General features: G+C 42.9%; 1 non-coding gene and 1 pseudogene across 2 annotated transcripts; one reads left to right on the top strand and one right to left on the bottom strand.

The window, feature by feature from the left end:
• Positions 1-4,381: 4,381 nt before the first annotated feature.
• Positions 4,382-8,166, top strand: LOC103625828 (PIF transcription factor pseudogene; annotated as a pseudogene). The gene is made up of 9 exons (NR_163824.1): positions 4,382-4,463; positions 4,671-4,762; positions 4,866-5,614; positions 5,722-5,787; positions 5,935-6,000; positions 6,083-6,328; positions 6,495-6,909; positions 7,030-7,186; positions 7,697-8,166. The product of NR_163824.1 is annotated as a PIF transcription factor pseudogene (transcript).
• Positions 8,167-9,337: 1,171 nt separating this feature from the next.
• TRNAV-AAC (transfer RNA valine (anticodon AAC)) lies at positions 9,338-9,411 on the bottom strand. Its single transcript has one exon. It is a non-coding gene; the product is annotated as a tRNA-Val (tRNA).
• Between the last annotated feature and the right edge of the window lie 7,085 nt (positions 9,412-16,496).

Here is a 16,496-nt window from a genome sequence, read left to right as displayed (position 1 = left end):
TGTGCAGGTGGAGCACGGGGGGGATGTTGATGATCATGCTCCACCATCTGCTGAACCTGCTGAAAATTCTGTTTCTGAAATTTCATCACCTGTTGTGGAGTCTCATCCCCAGTCTCTTGCTGAAGGCCGAACTAGGAGGCAGATAGTTCGACCCCAAAGACTGATTCAAGAGTGCAATGTTGCTTTTGCTTTGGCTGTTGCTGAAGAAGTTGATAATGTTCAGGAACCATTGAATTATTCAGAAGCTATATTGTCTACTGATAGTGAAAAGTGGATGGGTGCTATGCATGAAGAAATGGAGTCTCTTGATAAGAATGGCACTTGGGAACTAGCTCAGCTGCCTTCTGGTAAAAAGGCAATTAAGTGCAAATGGATCTTCAAAAGAAAATAAGGTATGACTCCAAAAGAGCCTCCGCGCTTTAAAGCAAGGCTAGTTGCAAAAGGTTTTAGTCAGATTCCAGGAATTGATTGCTCTGATGTCTATTCTCATGTTGTCAAGCATAGTTCAATTCGTACCTTTCTTAGTCTTGTTGCTGTACATGACTATGAGCTTGAACAGTTAGATGTGAAAACTGCTTTCTTACATGGTGATTTGGAGGAGGACATTTATATGGACCAGCCAGAGGGGTTCATTGTTCCTGGAAAAGAAGACTATGTGTGCAGGTTGAAGAAGTCCTTATATGGTCTTAAACAATCTCCCAGACAATGATATAAGAGGTTTGATTCATTTATGCTTTCTAAGGGCTTTCAGAGGTCTCAATATGATAGTTGTGTTTATCTAAAATTTGTTAATGGATCACCTACATATTTGCTGCTATATGTTGATGATATGTTGATTGCTGCCAAGAGCATGAAGGAAATCACTGCTTTAAAGGCACAACTTAGTAGCGAATTTGATATGAAGGATCTGAGTGCTGCAAAGAAAATCCTTGGCATAGAGATAGTCAGGGATAGGAAGTCTGGACTGGTGTACTTGAGCCAGAAGAATTATATTGAGAAGGTCCTTCGCCGTTTCAACATGCAAAATACTAAACCTGTGAGTACTCCGTTGGCTCCTCATTTTAAACTGTCTGCTAAACAGTGTGCTGAAACTGATGCTGAGCTTGAATATATGTCAAAAGTTCCATACTCTAGTGCTGTTGGGTCACTCATGTATGCTATGGTTTGTTCTCGTCCTGATTTGTCTCATGCTATGAGCGTTGTTGCTAGATACATGTCTAATCCTGGTAAAGAGCATTGGAAAGCTGTTCAGTGGATTTTCAGATATCTACGTGGTTCTTCTAGTGCTTGTTTATGTTTTGGTAAATCTGGAGATGGTCTGATTGGCTATGTTGATTCAGATTATGGTGGTGATTTAGACAGGAGGAGATCTCTTTCAGGTTATGTCTTTACTATTGGAGATTGTGCTGTGAGTTGGAAAGCTCGTTTACAGGATACTGTTGCTTTGTCTACCACAGAAGCTGAGTATATGGCAATTGCAGAAGTTACTAAGGAAGCCTTATGGTTGAAAGGTATATATTCAGAGCTATGTGGAATTAAGTATTGCATTACCATCTATTGTGATAGCCAGAGTGCCATTCATCTCACCAAAGTTCAGATGATTACTGAGAAATCCAAACATATTGATATTTGTTATCACTTCATTCGTGATATCATTGAAAAAGGGTTGGTGAAGGTATGCAAGATCAGTACTGATAATAATCCAGCTGATATGATGACGAAGCATGTTTCTGTTGCTAAGTTTGAGCTAGTTGGTATTATAAATTAGCCCTTAGTGGCTGTTGGCGCCGGCAAGATGATGATGCATTTGTTTAAGGTGGAGGTTGCTATTATGATGCTACAAGGAATTTGTCTCAAGGTGGAGTTTGTTGAGTTTGTGATCCAAATTCTGAAAAGGCGGCCAAGTTGGCGAGCGAAGCGGAGGCCCGTCGCAGGAGATATCTATCTCAATTGTAAATCTCCTCCGATCTGTAACCACCCGAAAATAGTGAGAAGTTGCCGGCCGGCGCCCGTGGTTTTTTCCCCTTCACTTTAGAGGGGTTTTTCCACGTTAAATCCATGTCTTCTCTGTGATTGATCCTATTTGTGTCGCATTCATTTATAACAAATCATGTTTGTTTAATGTCAACCGTAATTGAATACCATACTAGAAATGAATACCGGTCTATTCAAACTTGTTACCACGGCTACTTAAGTGTGAATCATTAGCATTACCATTTATGTTATAAAATATGAACCAAACAACACCTAAATAAATACGCATTTCGTTTCCAAAGGAGTACATTATTTTTTACCTTTTTTCGAGATGAAGAAGAGAATTACTAGCAGTTTCATACTCTCCATCGTAAGACTGTCTTTAGTGGATAGTGTAAAATAGAGGTCGTAAAACTGTAGATAATATTAGAGTGTAGTATAAAATAAAGGATAAGATAAATGATAAGATAGATAATCTACTGGAGATGGCTTTATATAAATATCCATCTCGCTTTCTGATGAGTTAATTTGTTATCAATCAGTCACTGTGTACGAGTGAGTTTGCGTGATAATGCATCATGAGTTGGAGATAGCAAGAATCAGCTCTCGTGAAGAATACCGCTTCAGCATGGTAGTAGTACCCATCAATCCCCATCAGGCACCAAATGGTCTAGCTAGCAGCCTATACTGCCCAACTACATCATGTACCTTGTTTTCAAGAAGAAGAAGAAAATATGTATTCAGCTTGGACTCTTCTAATATTTCCACGAATAATCCAAATCTATTCCCCTTGGAACTCTTATTGCAGGATCGCTCACACATGCATACCGCACCCATAAACCATCCAAAAAGGCTACTCTTTTGTACTCCTATCGAACAGATAATTTACATAGGAATCTTGTTCCAAAACAAGAAGAGAAAAATGAGAAGAAATCACACTAGTGCCCTTCAGTCGCAGCGGAGAAAGAGAGACCATCGTTTACGCAATCCGACGGAGCTCGCAGCGGTAGCACTAGCAGGAGCAGAGGAAGCGATGCCTCCATTCCTTCCTCCATCCAAGCTGCCAATTCCGAGGGCCAACACTTATCCCATGCCATGCCAAGGGGACCCGACAACGACGCCAACGCTTGTCCGCCTCCGCCATGGACATCGATCGCAGCTGCAAAAATCGCGTTTCTTCTCATCCCACCCCTCCGCCATGCAAACATCGATTGCAGGCAATGAGTCTATTTGATTTAACTTTTTTTCTGACAAGCTTTTCTGATAATCTATTTGTGAAGAGAATATGTCTGTATCAAAAATCTAAGTATCATTAAGATTACATGCGAAGAAAAATGAAGTGGTCCAAATAATTCAGGATATAGAAAGCGATGAATTCCTACTATCACGATGACTCGACCGATTATGTATTCATGTTGAATTTGGACGGTTTTTATCAAAACAATTTTTTATAAAAGCAGTCTAAAAAATTAGGACATTTTGCAGTACACAACAACTTTCGGTAGCTAGAATCTAAAAAATGGCCAAATAAACATGGTCATTATTTCTGGAGAAAAACCCATTCGGTCTCCTTTGGAATACAGATTAGTAAAAATAGACATAGAAAAAAACATTGTTCCCGAGAAAACCCCATTCGACTTCCTTTAGGATGCAGTTTAGTACCTTTGATTCCATAGAAAAATGTACAAAAGACTAAACCTTATATTAAAATCCTCCAAAATCTCACTATAATAATCCATTCTATAAAAAAATTATAAAATTTATAGCAACTCAATCATTCGTTTAAAGAGCCACATAGAAAAACTTCCTATAATATTCTAATCCTCGAAAATCCTTCGCTTCTGAAGGAGGCCAAATGTTCCCTCACCCGTTCTACATTTGCTTCATATTAATGCTAACTGTTCGGATTATTGCAGCTGTAATTAATAGAGATAAAACATTGTAGTCTGTACAAGCAGTAGAAACCGAAACAAGCTTATATGGGAGCGCTCCGACTTATAAAAATCAGAGTCTGTTCGCTTAGTTTTAATCTATACCAGCTTATACTGTTTATACAATATTTTTGTCTATGTCTGCTCATGCTGTGCCGCCGCGGGCCGCAACCGGATTGTTGAAGTTGTAATTAATAGAGATAAAACATTGTAGTCTGCAAAAGAAGTAGAAATCGAAACAAGCTTGTATGAGAGCGCTCCGACTTATAAATATCAGAGTCTGTTTGCTTAGTTTTAATCTATATCAGCTTATACTGTTTATAAAATGTTTGTCTCTATATATATTATATGTGCAGCCGTCAAACAGCCGATTTTAATGAGCAGCCTTGTGTCTGCTCATGCTGTGCCGTGGTGGCCGTGGGCTGCAAGCTACAGAGCTGCCTCATAAAAGCTCCCTGCGTTTGCTCCTGTTTGCAGCTTGCACGGAGGCGGGGTAGTAGAGGACGGCCTCGCAAGGTAGCTCTGCTCGAGCGAGGCAGCAGCACTACTCCCGTTCAGGTACTACACTCGGTAGAGGTGGACGTCAGCTCACTAGCTGAGTCGCCAGTTTTCATCAGCAGTACCACTAGTAAAAGGATTCTCTGCAATCGAGGATTGCAATTTGTATCTTCTCTTCTCCTACCGGTTCGGCTTCGACGGAGAAGTTTCTTCCTCTGGTTAGTTCGCTGACGCCGACTGTTCTTGCCACGGGGCTTCCTTCTGCAGGAGAGGAGGCGTTCTCCACCGGGTCATAGGAATCCTGACGAGATGGACGGCAATGCTAGGTCGACGGCGGCGAGTCAGAAGAAGTCCATCGTGTAAGGATTCTGTTTCGCCATTCACCCCCACCCGCAAAAGAACTCTCCTTTCATGTCCATTGGTTGATTGCGCGTGCTCCCTCCAATGGCGCCCGCACCGCAGCCCGGACGACGACCTCGTGGAGCTGCTCTGGCACAACGGAAGCGTCGTGGCGCAGCCCCAGGGGCACCACAGGCCGGCGCCGCCCTCCGACCGCGACTGCCCGGGCACCAGCGGCCTTACTGCCGAGGAGACCGCCGCGTGGTTCCCGGACACCCTCGACGACTCGCTGGAGAAGGACCTGTACACGCAGCTCTGGTACAGCACGATCGCCGACGCCGCCCCGCAACACGAGGGCATGTTCCCGGGCCCTACCTCGCAGCCTTCGCCGCCGCCGCCCGTTGCGAGCAGCGGCGTCGAGTCGAGCTGGGCCGGCGACATCTGCTCGACCTTCTGCGGCAGCAACCAGGTGCCCAGGACGCCGGCAGGGATCAGGGGGAAGGACGCGGCATTGCAGCCGGAGGTGCCGAGCGGTGCCGGCGCGCACGACGGCACATCGTCATCCGGTGGGTCCGGAAGCAACTATGGGGGATCCGGGCTGCCCAGTGACAGCGTCCATGTCCACAAGAGGAAGGGGATGTGTAGAGACGAGTCAGATAGTCGGAGTGAGGTGTCTACTTTTGTTTTATATAACATGTATCCTGAACGAACTGCTAGAAAATAGAGTCGAAATAGAGATGCTTGAGTGGAATAGAATTGATGAGGAAATTGCAGGATGCCGAGTGTGAGGAGGCAAGGAGACCAAACCCTGGCGGCGGCATGGGCGGAAACGCCGGACTCGTGCAGCTGAAGTCCATAATCTCTCAGAGAGGGTGAGATCAGAATCAAATTGTGCTAGCAAAGCAAAGCCTATTTTCAGAAAGGCAGGCAGCTACTTGATAAATTGTTCTTACAGCGTTATTGGCTGCTGCTGATGTAGAGAAGAAGGGACCGGATCAAAGAAAAGATGCGTGCGTTGCAAGAGCTGATCCCACACTGCAACAAGGTAATACTAATACATGTTATGCATATTTTCTTGTCAGGTGCAAGTCCCTTGAATACTGAAATTCAGGTGCCATTGATCATTGTCAGTATGTTTATTTTGTTTCCCGTTGCTCTTTTGTCTTACTTTATTAGCTCCAATTGTTTTCAGACTGACAAAGCATCTATACTAGACGAGACGATTGAGTACCTGAAGTCCCTCCAAATGCAAGTTCAGGTCAGCAGCTACTACTTAAACTTACATGATCCCATATGAGATCATTTTCTGGTACCAAAACTAAGACATAAATAAGTTTCAGATCATGTGGATGACTTCTGGGATGGTGCCAATGGTGTTTCCTGGTGCTCACCAATACATGCCACCAATGGCTCTAGGCATGAATTCAGGTTGCATCCCTGCAGCACAAGGCCTAAGTCAGATGCGAAGATTACCATACATGAACCACCCCATGCCAAATCATATCCCTCTGAACTCGTCTCCAGCTATGAATCCAATGAATCCACTGAACACTGTGAACCAGTTCCAAAACGGTCACCTCAGGGAGGCAAGTAACCACTTCCTTCACCTAGATGATGGTCGAGCAGCGGTACCTCGGGTACAATAGTATATTATGATGATCCAGATGTCGTGGAATTTACGGACATTTCAACCTTTTTATGTCTGCTCATCACCTAGCTGATTAACCAAATAAACTGTCAAATGTTCTACAGGTACCAAGACCTGGACCCCATGTTTATGGACACCAAATAGCACAAGCCGAAGAACACAACAGAATACTGGAAGTGGCAGCTAGTACTGTTATACCAACTTCTAAGGCAGGGCAACCACCTACTTTTGATGGAGTTTAGAGTGGTCATAAATCCTGTAAGGTGTTGCACTGATAATCTGACGATGCATAGCGTTGGTACCTTGAGTTGTATATCTGTGCAGTAGTGTCAGCAGCATACTCTTTGACATCTAAGCTTGGTTCTAGAGTTATTAATAGGAGCCTAGTATAGGTAACAAGATTGCAAGACAACTACCTGTCTACCACCATATTCTCTGTGGAAGAACTGGAGCTGCATACTGCTGTGCAGTACAGTGTTCAAGAGAGAATGGAACAGATGAGTATTTGAAGCACAACCTGTGAGTTTTAACGCCTGGATCTATCCCTTCAGATTGAATTGACAGTTTTGTACATATTTGCAAAGAGGTAGATAACGTCAAGACCAGTCGATTTAACCATCCTTTTCTTGACACTTACAGGAACAGGAAATGGTCTTCTTTCTGGCAATCGCTGAAAATACTGACGTGATGAGGAGCAGATTGCATCCCTATGGCTGTATTGTAATATATCTACATCAACATGGCAATACGTGTCTGGACTTGGATGCTACAGTTACATGTAAATGCAGAGTTGCAGGTAGATGGCAACCTTTTCTCCCCTGACATGTTAATGCTACAGTTACATCTAAATTAATTTAATAGTGTTTGTTTTAAAGTTAAAAAAAGGAGTGTTGAAGTGTTTGTTGTCAACTGACCAAAATACAACCAACTGGTCCTGTCTACAGACAGAGATTGGAGAACATGCATGCCTATGCATCCGAAGTGTATATGCACATCATATATCAATCACTCCTGTCTTTCTGCCTGCTCCTTTTTCCGGGGACCAACACTCCCAACATTGAGCTTATCTACTTCCCGTACTAGACAAAATGTAATTGTAGGTTTTAGCAATTATAGATAAAAAAAATGTTTATGATACCAAATAAACACTATTAAATTAATTTAGAACTATAGATATCATTTTTTTACTGTCATAAATACAATACCATTTATTAGAAACTTAATCAAACATGAGTCACTCTAACGAGCTGCATTTTTTAAGGACAAAGGAATTATATATGTTGCTAACACCATAGTTTGTGGAAAGGTTTGGTCGGCAGGAGCATACATCTTCACACGACGTGGACAGTGGACTACGGGCCGAGACAGTGGCCCAGACACGACACGGCTCTTATATCAGGCTAGGCCAGACACTATTTAATGTGTCATGCCTCAGGCCGGTCCACGAGACACGGCTGACCATCTATACCACATACTCTACTCCTCCACGGCAACAGTTCAGCATCCTCCTGGCAATGGCAACGGTTCAGCATCCTCCATGGCAACTGTGCGGAGCCCTAGACTAGACCTGCTGCAAGATGGCAGACCCTCATCTTCAGAGCGGATTGGGTTTGGATCCCCTGTACTCCTCCTTGCTCCCCTGTTGCTTTCAGTTCGTCTCACGGTTATTGTTCAGACTTCAGATACATATGTCGTTGTGCCTGGTTGGCTGTATCTGGACATCAGTTTCCGTGTTGCTACTATTTTCCCCCCTGTATTTCTTTATAACGGACATTCACCTTATAAATATACACACAAAACCTCTATTTCTATGAAGACTGTGCCGACAAATTCTCAGGATTAACGTAGTCACCACAGTCGCCTCACTACTGAAAGTCACCTCTACATATTATCTAGCTTTTCTTAGTTGTAATTGTTTCATGGGAACATATATCGTGTGATTGGTTCTCAGTACAATCTTATCCTGAACCATCGCATGCGCTAACTACATGATTGGTTGGTGTACTAAGAAGTAAGAAGCGTCTGGCGCGAGCCAGCCTGGTCGAGAAGCTCTCTCCGTGGATCCCCACGTATGCAGGCTGAAGGTGGGAAATGTAACTGGGCTCACGCCAGCCTGGTCGAGAAGCTCTTTCCCTAGATCTCCACGTATGCAGGCTGAAGGTGGGAAATGTAACTGGGCTACATGTGCGTGTGCGAGCTCGCATCGTTGCATGCAGGTAACCAATCACAAGCACATATATAGTCAACGCATCTGGTGAGTCTGGACGTTGCTGGCACGACAACAAAACACGTGGTAATTGAACTTAAGCTTCTGTATGGTTGTCTGTACATGGGAGGCTCACCCTGCATGAGCGGATGCAAAATAACTTATTTTGCTGCATCCGAAGGGATATCAGAGAGGCTCGTATCCCATGATGTAGGGTCGCATCAGCCGTGTGCTCCTCATGCACCAAACCAATCAGACTAATATAGTGCAGTGGTATTTTGTGTGTGGTATGACTTATTAACAAGGGAACATATCGTGCACAGTCAGGTGAAAAGGTGTAATCAAGCAATCTCCATCTTTAATTGTCGACACGAAACAAGCGGTTATTTATAAAAATATTGTCACTACATGATTTACGATAGACCATAGAAATTACTTGATTGCACAGAATATATAATTGCAGATTATATGTCCGTTATGTTGGAAGGTTCCATATTTCTGCCTTCATTGAGTTTATTAGGGTTCACTTCGGTTGCCATCCCTTGGCAGAAAGCTAGAAGAGTTTGGACAGAGTTCTCGCCCAAAGTTTTCTGCATTTCATGTCTCTTTTATTTCAGGACCTCTTCTGCGAGGTAGTTCTTTGCATGAACGCAGAGGGTTAACATAGTCAGTAACGGCAAGAAGAAGCAAAACGTAGACAACAACAGCAAGAAGAGCAAAACAAAGAAAAATAGAAAAAATTGGCTTCGCCCGGGCTCGAACCGGAGACCTTCAGTGTGTTAGACTGACGTGATAACCAACTACACCACGAAACCTGATATGTTTATTTAATTAAACATAGCTACTTAATACAAATCTTGTCTATCTTCGTCACCGTTAGACGGGCCGGCCTAAATCCGCGGTGACGATGAGACAGCCCACGCCCCACGGTCCCCTCTTGCGTGAGCGCCGTGGTGGGCTCGTGTCCAGACCCGAGTGGTCCGCCACGGCCTTGTCTCGGATTGAAGGATAATGGTTCTTTTTAAGCTAATATACGTACTGCTCAACGTGCTTCAGACAATAGTAGAGTCCCATATTCTTGATCGGAGAAATTGCAGACTTGCTATCTACCTTCAGCATTGACGCACTTGGGTGCCGTTTGGTTCACATATTTGTAATGTAATGGGTAACAGATAACGTTAAATCATGTTTGTTTTAGTTCAACCGTAATCAGATACCACACTAAAATTTAATACCAGCCTATTCAAATTTGTTACCGCCAGTAATCAAGTGTAAACCATTACCGTTACCATTTGCGTTACATTTTTTGAACCAAACAGCACCTTGGTGTTCTTCCCCGCGCTTCAGACAACACATGACCAAGCCACATTGCTTGACATACAGCATTTGCATGCCTAGCAGGTGGATTGATCGAGCTACCACTATATATGCTTCATATACTGACAGGTGATTGGACTATCGGTCAAGAAGAAGATTGCACGAATACTGTTTTTTCCTAGCATCAACATCTCCTGCAGTGAAGTCAGCATAAGTGAACAACTAAACCAGCATTGCTGAACCATGTTAGGGCTTGTTCGGTTATTCCTGTCCCATGTGGATTGGATGAGATTGGAAAAAATATGAATGATTTTGACTTGTTCGGGATTTAAACCCATCCAATCCCACCCAATCCACATGGATTGAAAGGAAAGCCTTGTTCGGTTAACTCTCAATCCATATGGATTGAGTGAGTTTAAATCCCAAGCAAGTCAAACTTTTTTTTAATTTTTTCAATACCATCCAATCTATATGTAACGGGAATAACCGAACAAATCCTTAGTTGTGCGTGATCCCGACCACTTTCTTCCTCCCAAACCAAGCCGTTCAACTCGTCTTCACGTTGTTCAACTTCCAAGTCCATGGTAGCAACCATACCAAGCATAACTCGAATTGAAGACATCTTGACCACATGAGAGAATATCTTATCAAAGTCAATGCCTTGTTGTTTAGCAAAACCTTTCGCAACCAATCTTGCCAGCTACCTTGGTTGTGAGCTGTTTTCTCCATACTACCCCCAATGTGTATGCATGCATGCTCACTTGTTCTTCTTTGGTCCTGTCTTGCCCTTTGGCGAAGCCACCAACTGAAAGCTAGGTGTTGTTCTCATGGAGATATTTCATCTCATCTTTCATGGATTTTAGAGCCAATGATTCTCGTGCTCATGCATTAGACAACCTCCTCATTTCAATAATCAGCTTCAAGCTGGAGTTAGCGACACTGGAGCTCTTTGCCAAATTCGGATGAAAATTTAATAATAGACTTTGTCTCTCTTGATTATTGTTTTCCCTTTCAAGCAAACTAGTAAGAGGACATATCTGGTGCACATGGAGGATTGGTGCACATGGTGCACATATTAAATCACCATCACTCATTTTAAATCTAATGTCTCTAGTTATCATTCAATTTACAAATAACACCTTCCACCATTACACACCACCACGTTGGAGGGTGTCCTTAGCAAAATATACCAAACAACTAGAGACGTTAGATCTAAAATGAGTGGTGATGATTTAATATGTGCACCATGTGCACCAATCTTCCATGTGCATTAGATATGTTCTCAACTAGTAAACCGGATTCTGTAATAAGTGAACGCTACGTGCGGAAACGCGTAGGCGGAGACTTTGTTATTCCATTGTCTAAAAAAAGATACAGCATCATCATAGCATGAGGATATTCACATGCATTGTCAACAACAAATATTCAAAAAAAAAATTGATGGTCAAAGTTGAGAATTTCAACATAGTTTCTACGCTCGCGTCCAATGTCCGTTGCCAAACTATTCTATTGCAGGCTCGCTATAAGTACTAGCAAACTAGACTACTACTAGCTAGACCCAGACATACGTAATACTCCGTATATAAGACTATTTGGATGCAGCTTCCTGGCTCCTGGGCCAGTTACGCACCCCAGGTCTGCAGGGCGTCACCAAATAGGCCCATAATGCATGCATGTCGTTCGCAAAGAGAAATCACAGTGCAAGTTTTGTAAGGTCTAGTGATGGTCTTCAGTTTGTTGAGAAACACTAATGAAAAGTTATGTGGTCAAATACCGAATATGCTCATTAGGGGTATCGCATCTCTATGGAATACATATGAGAAAAAGGTCAGAGTCTCAACCCTATACACTATATATAAAACTTGTACCCTCTCATTGCCTAGATATCCTTGTGGAGTAATCCCTCGCAAATGGACCGTGTGACCTTGGTGTTCAAACTCTACCCACTTCTTGGCCCAGTGAACTGACATGGGGCTAGGGCTGGGCATTCGTTTTTTTTTTGGAATTTTGGTTCGGTTTTTCGGTTTTAAAAAACTTCGGTTTTTTAAATATTAGAAACCGATCGGTTTTCTAGAAAATGAAAACCGATAAGTTCAGTTTCGGTTTTTTACTTCGGTTTTTTGGTAAAACCCGAATACCAAACTTATACTTAAGAAGGCCACAAGACAACACATTACACATAATTTTAAAAAGTAAAAATTATATAAGTATAAACATTTCAAGATATATCATACATCACATACAAATAAGTGAATAACAATTTGATTGCATCACACATTTAGTTTACATAATCAAATAGTCAAAATTTTGAATTCATAAAGTTTGGTATTCAGTTTTGTGGTATTTCGGTTCGGTATACGGTGAAAACCGATTACGATACCGAAATTCTCAGATCTAAAAACCGAAACCGAACCGAACTACCAAAAAAACTGAAATATCGGTTCGATACGGTTCAGTTTTCGGTTTACGGTAAAAAATGCCCACCCTTAGCTGTAACTCTCCAACCACTTCATCTCAAGGATTAAATCGTATCCCCAAGTGACAGCACCTTGAATTCCATCCCCACTTACAGTTCGGGACTATGTACTCACTCCACATGATACATCCATCAGTAACTCGGACCTGTATTGGTTTGTTCATCCATTCAACTCGATGCAAACTGAGCCTCCCACTGTGGAGCAGAACGTCCCCCCTGTAAGACGATGAATAACAACAACTGACTTTATCTCATCCCTCAACCTGAAAGTCGCCTAGAGGGGGGTGAATAGGGCGAAACTGAAATTCTCAAAAATAATCACAACTACAAGTCGGGTTAGCGTTAGAAATATAATTGAGTCCGCGAGAGAGGGTGCAAAACAAATCGCAAGCGAATAAGGAGTGAGACACGTGGATTTGTTTTACCGAGGTTCGGTTCTTGCAAACCTACTCCCCGTTGAGGTGGTCACAAAGACCGGGTCTCTTTCAACCCTTTCCCTCTCTCAAAACGGTCCCTCGGACCGAGTGAGCTTTTCTTCTCAATTACTTGGAACACAAAGTTCCCACAAGGACCACCACAAGATTGGTGTCTCTTGCCTCAATTACAAGTGAGTTTGACCGCAATGAAGAATCAAAGAAAGCACGATTGCAAAAGCCAAGCGACAAGAGCGACAAATAACACACGGATCACTTTCTCTCTCAAGTCACTAATCACTAATGATCTCTTTTCTCAATTGTGAAACTTGGAGAGATGGAGGCTTCGAATGTGTCTTGGAATGGATTGCTAGCTCTTGTATTGAATGTTGAAGGTTGGAATGCTTGGTTGAAGTGAATGGAGGTGGTTGGGGTTGTATTTATAGCCACCAACCACTTCCTAGCCGTTGCTCCATTCTGCTGAGCGCGAACGGTCCGCCCGCCTGGTCCGGACGGTCCGCCCCTGTAGATCAACGGCTGAAAACGCAACGGTCAGCAGTAACAGCTATATCAACGGCTATATTGCATTTAATGCGTCGTCAGATGTCAGATAAAGCCAGTCGCGGACGGTCCGATCGTGCACCCTGGACGGTCCGCGAGGACGCTATAATTCATTTTTTCGAACCCGTCACCTTCGGGTTTTTCGGTTTCTCACCTACCGGACGATCCGCGCCTGAGGCCGGACGGTCCACGCAAGGTCTCGGACGGTCCTTGCTTTTCCTCCGGACGGTCCGTAGTGTAGACTTGTATTTTTGCATTGGTTCTGTCCGAGGGTCATCCTGGTGTGGCAGACGGTCCGCCGCAAGGGCCCGGACGGTCCGCTCTTGGCCTGTTTTTCCAAAAAGTTTCTCCTGTCCGGAATAATCTACGGTATTCCGGACAGTCGATTTAGTATAGTTGTAGATGAACCTTTGGCACCTATAGAATATATAATCTAGAGCAAACTAGTTAGTCCAATTATTTGTGTTGGGCAATTCAACCACCAAAATCAATTAGAAACTAGGTGTAAGCCTAATTCCCTTTCAATCTCCCCCTTTTTGGTGATTGATGCCAACACAAACCAAAGCAAATGCAGAAGTGCATAATTAAACTATTTTGCATAATGTAAGTGCAAAGGTTACTTGGAATTGAGCCAATATAAATACTTATAAGATATGCATGGATTGTTTCTTTTATTTTTAACATTTTGGACCACGCTTGCACCACATGTTTTGTTTTTGCAAATTCTATTGTAAATTCTTTTCAAAGTCCTTTTGCAAATAGTCAAAGGTAAATGAATAAGATTTGCGAAGCATTTTCAAGATTTGAAATTCTCCCCCTGTTTCAAATGCTTTTCTTTTGACTAAACAAAACTCCCCCTAAATGAAATCATCCTCTTAGTGTTCAAGAGAGTTTTGATATATCATTTTTGAAATTTACCAATTGAAAATCCTTAGTTTTAAAATTAGGTGGTGGTGCGGTCCTTTTGCTTTGGGCTCATGCTTTCTCCCCCTTTGGCATGAATCGCCAAAAACGGAGTCATTAGAGCCCTTGAAGTAACTTTCTCCCCTTTGGTAAAGTAAAATATGAATGAAGATTATACCAAAGTAGGAGAGATGCTCTCTCCCCCAAGGATGGAGAGTTGTGCGGAGCGACGACGAGGGATGAGTTACGGAGTGGAAGCCTTTGTCTTCGCCGAAGACTCCAATTTCCTTTCAATACACCTATGACTTGGTTTGAAAATAGACTTGAAAACACATTAGTCATAGCATATGAAAGAGACATGATCAAAGGTATATAAAAGAGTTATGTGTGCAAATCAACAAAAGAAGTTCCTAGAATCAAGAATATTTAGCTCATGCCTAAGTTTGTTAAAGGTTTGTTCATCAAGAGGCTTGGTAAAGATATCGGCTAATTGATCTTTAGTATTAATGTATGAAATCTCGATATCTCCCTTTTGTTGGTGATCCCTAAGAAAATGATACCGAATGACTATGTGTTTAGTGCGGCTATGCTCGATGGGATTATCGGCCATTTTGATTGCACTCTCGTTATCACATAGCAAAGGGACTTTGGTTAATTTGTAACCGTAGTCCCGCAGGGTTTGCCTCATCCAAAGCAATTGCGCGCAACAATGGCCTGCGACAATATACTCGGCTTCGGCGGTAGAAAGAGCGACCAAATTTTGCTTCTTTGAAGCCCAAGACACCAAGGATCTTCCCAAGAACTGGCAAGTCCCCGATGTGCTCTTTCTATTGATTTTACACCCCGCCCAATCGGCATCCGAATAACCAATCAAATCAAATGTGGATCCCCTAGGATACCAAAGCCCAAACTTAGGAGTATAAGCCAAATATATATCTCAAGATTCGTTTTACGGCCGTAAGATGGGCTTCCTTAGGGTCGGCTTGGAATCTTGCACACATGCATACGGAAAGCATAATGTCCGGTCGAGATGCACAAAGATAGAGTAAAGATCCTATCATCGACCGGTATACCTTTTGATCTACGGATTTACCTCCCGTGTCGAGGTCGAGATGCCCATTGGTTCCCATGGGTGTCTTGATGGGTTTGGCGTCCTTCATCCCAAACTTGTTTAGAATGTCTTGAGTATACTTTGTTTGGCTGATGAAGGTGCCCTCTTGGAGTTGCTTCACTTGAAATCCTAAGAAGTACTTCAACTCCCCCATCATAGACATCTCGAATTTTTGTGTCATGATCCTACTAAACTCTTCACAAGTAGACTCGTTAGTAGACCAAAATATAATATCATCAACATAAATTTGGCATACAAACAAGTCATTTTGAAGAGTTTTAGTGAATAAAGTAGGATCAGCCTTTCCGACTTTGAAGCCATTAGCGATAAGGAAATCTCTAAGGCATTCATACCAAGCTCTTGGGGCTTGCTTGAGCCCATAAAGCGCCTTAGAGAGTTTATAAACATGGTTAGGGTATTCACTATCTTCAAAGCCGGGAGGTTGCTCAACATAGACCTCTTCCTTGATTGGTCCATTGAGGAAGGCACTTTTCACGTCCATTTGATAAAGCTTAAAGCCATGGTAAGTAGCATAGGCTAATAATATACGAATTGACTCAAGCCTAGCTACGGGTGCATAGGTTTCACCGAAATCCAAACCTTCGACTTGGGAGTATCCCTTGGCCACAAGTCGAGCTTTGTTCCTTGTCACCACACCATGCTCATCTTGCTTGTTGCGGAAGACCCATTTGGTTCCTACAACATTTTGATTAGGACATGGAACTAAATGCCATACCTCATTCCTAGTGAAGTTGTTGAGCTCCTCTTGCATTGCCACCACCCAATCCGAATCTTGAAGTGCTTCCTCTATCCTGTGTGGCTCAATAGAGGAAACAAAAGAGTAATGTTCACAAAAATGAGCAACACGAGATCTAGTGGTTACCCCCTTATGAATATCGCCGAGGATGGTGTCGACGGGGCGATCTCGTTGGATTGCTTGGTGGACTCTTGGGTGTGGCGGCCTTGGTTCTTCATCCTCCTTGTCTTGACCATTTGCATCTCCCCCTTGATCATTGCTGTCATCTTGAGGTGGCTCATTTGTTTGATCTTCTCCTTTATCAACTTGAGCCTCATCCTCATTTTGAGTTGGTGGAGATGCCTGCGTGGAGGAGGATGGTT

This window comes from Zea mays, chromosome 5 (genome assembly GCF_902167145.1).
Source record: "Zea mays cultivar B73 chromosome 5, Zm-B73-REFERENCE-NAM-5.0, whole genome shotgun sequence".
In the NCBI taxonomy this organism is placed as follows: domain Eukaryota; kingdom Viridiplantae; phylum Streptophyta; class Magnoliopsida; order Poales; family Poaceae; genus Zea; species Zea mays.
This window is presented reverse-complemented; position numbering and strand designations above follow the sequence as displayed.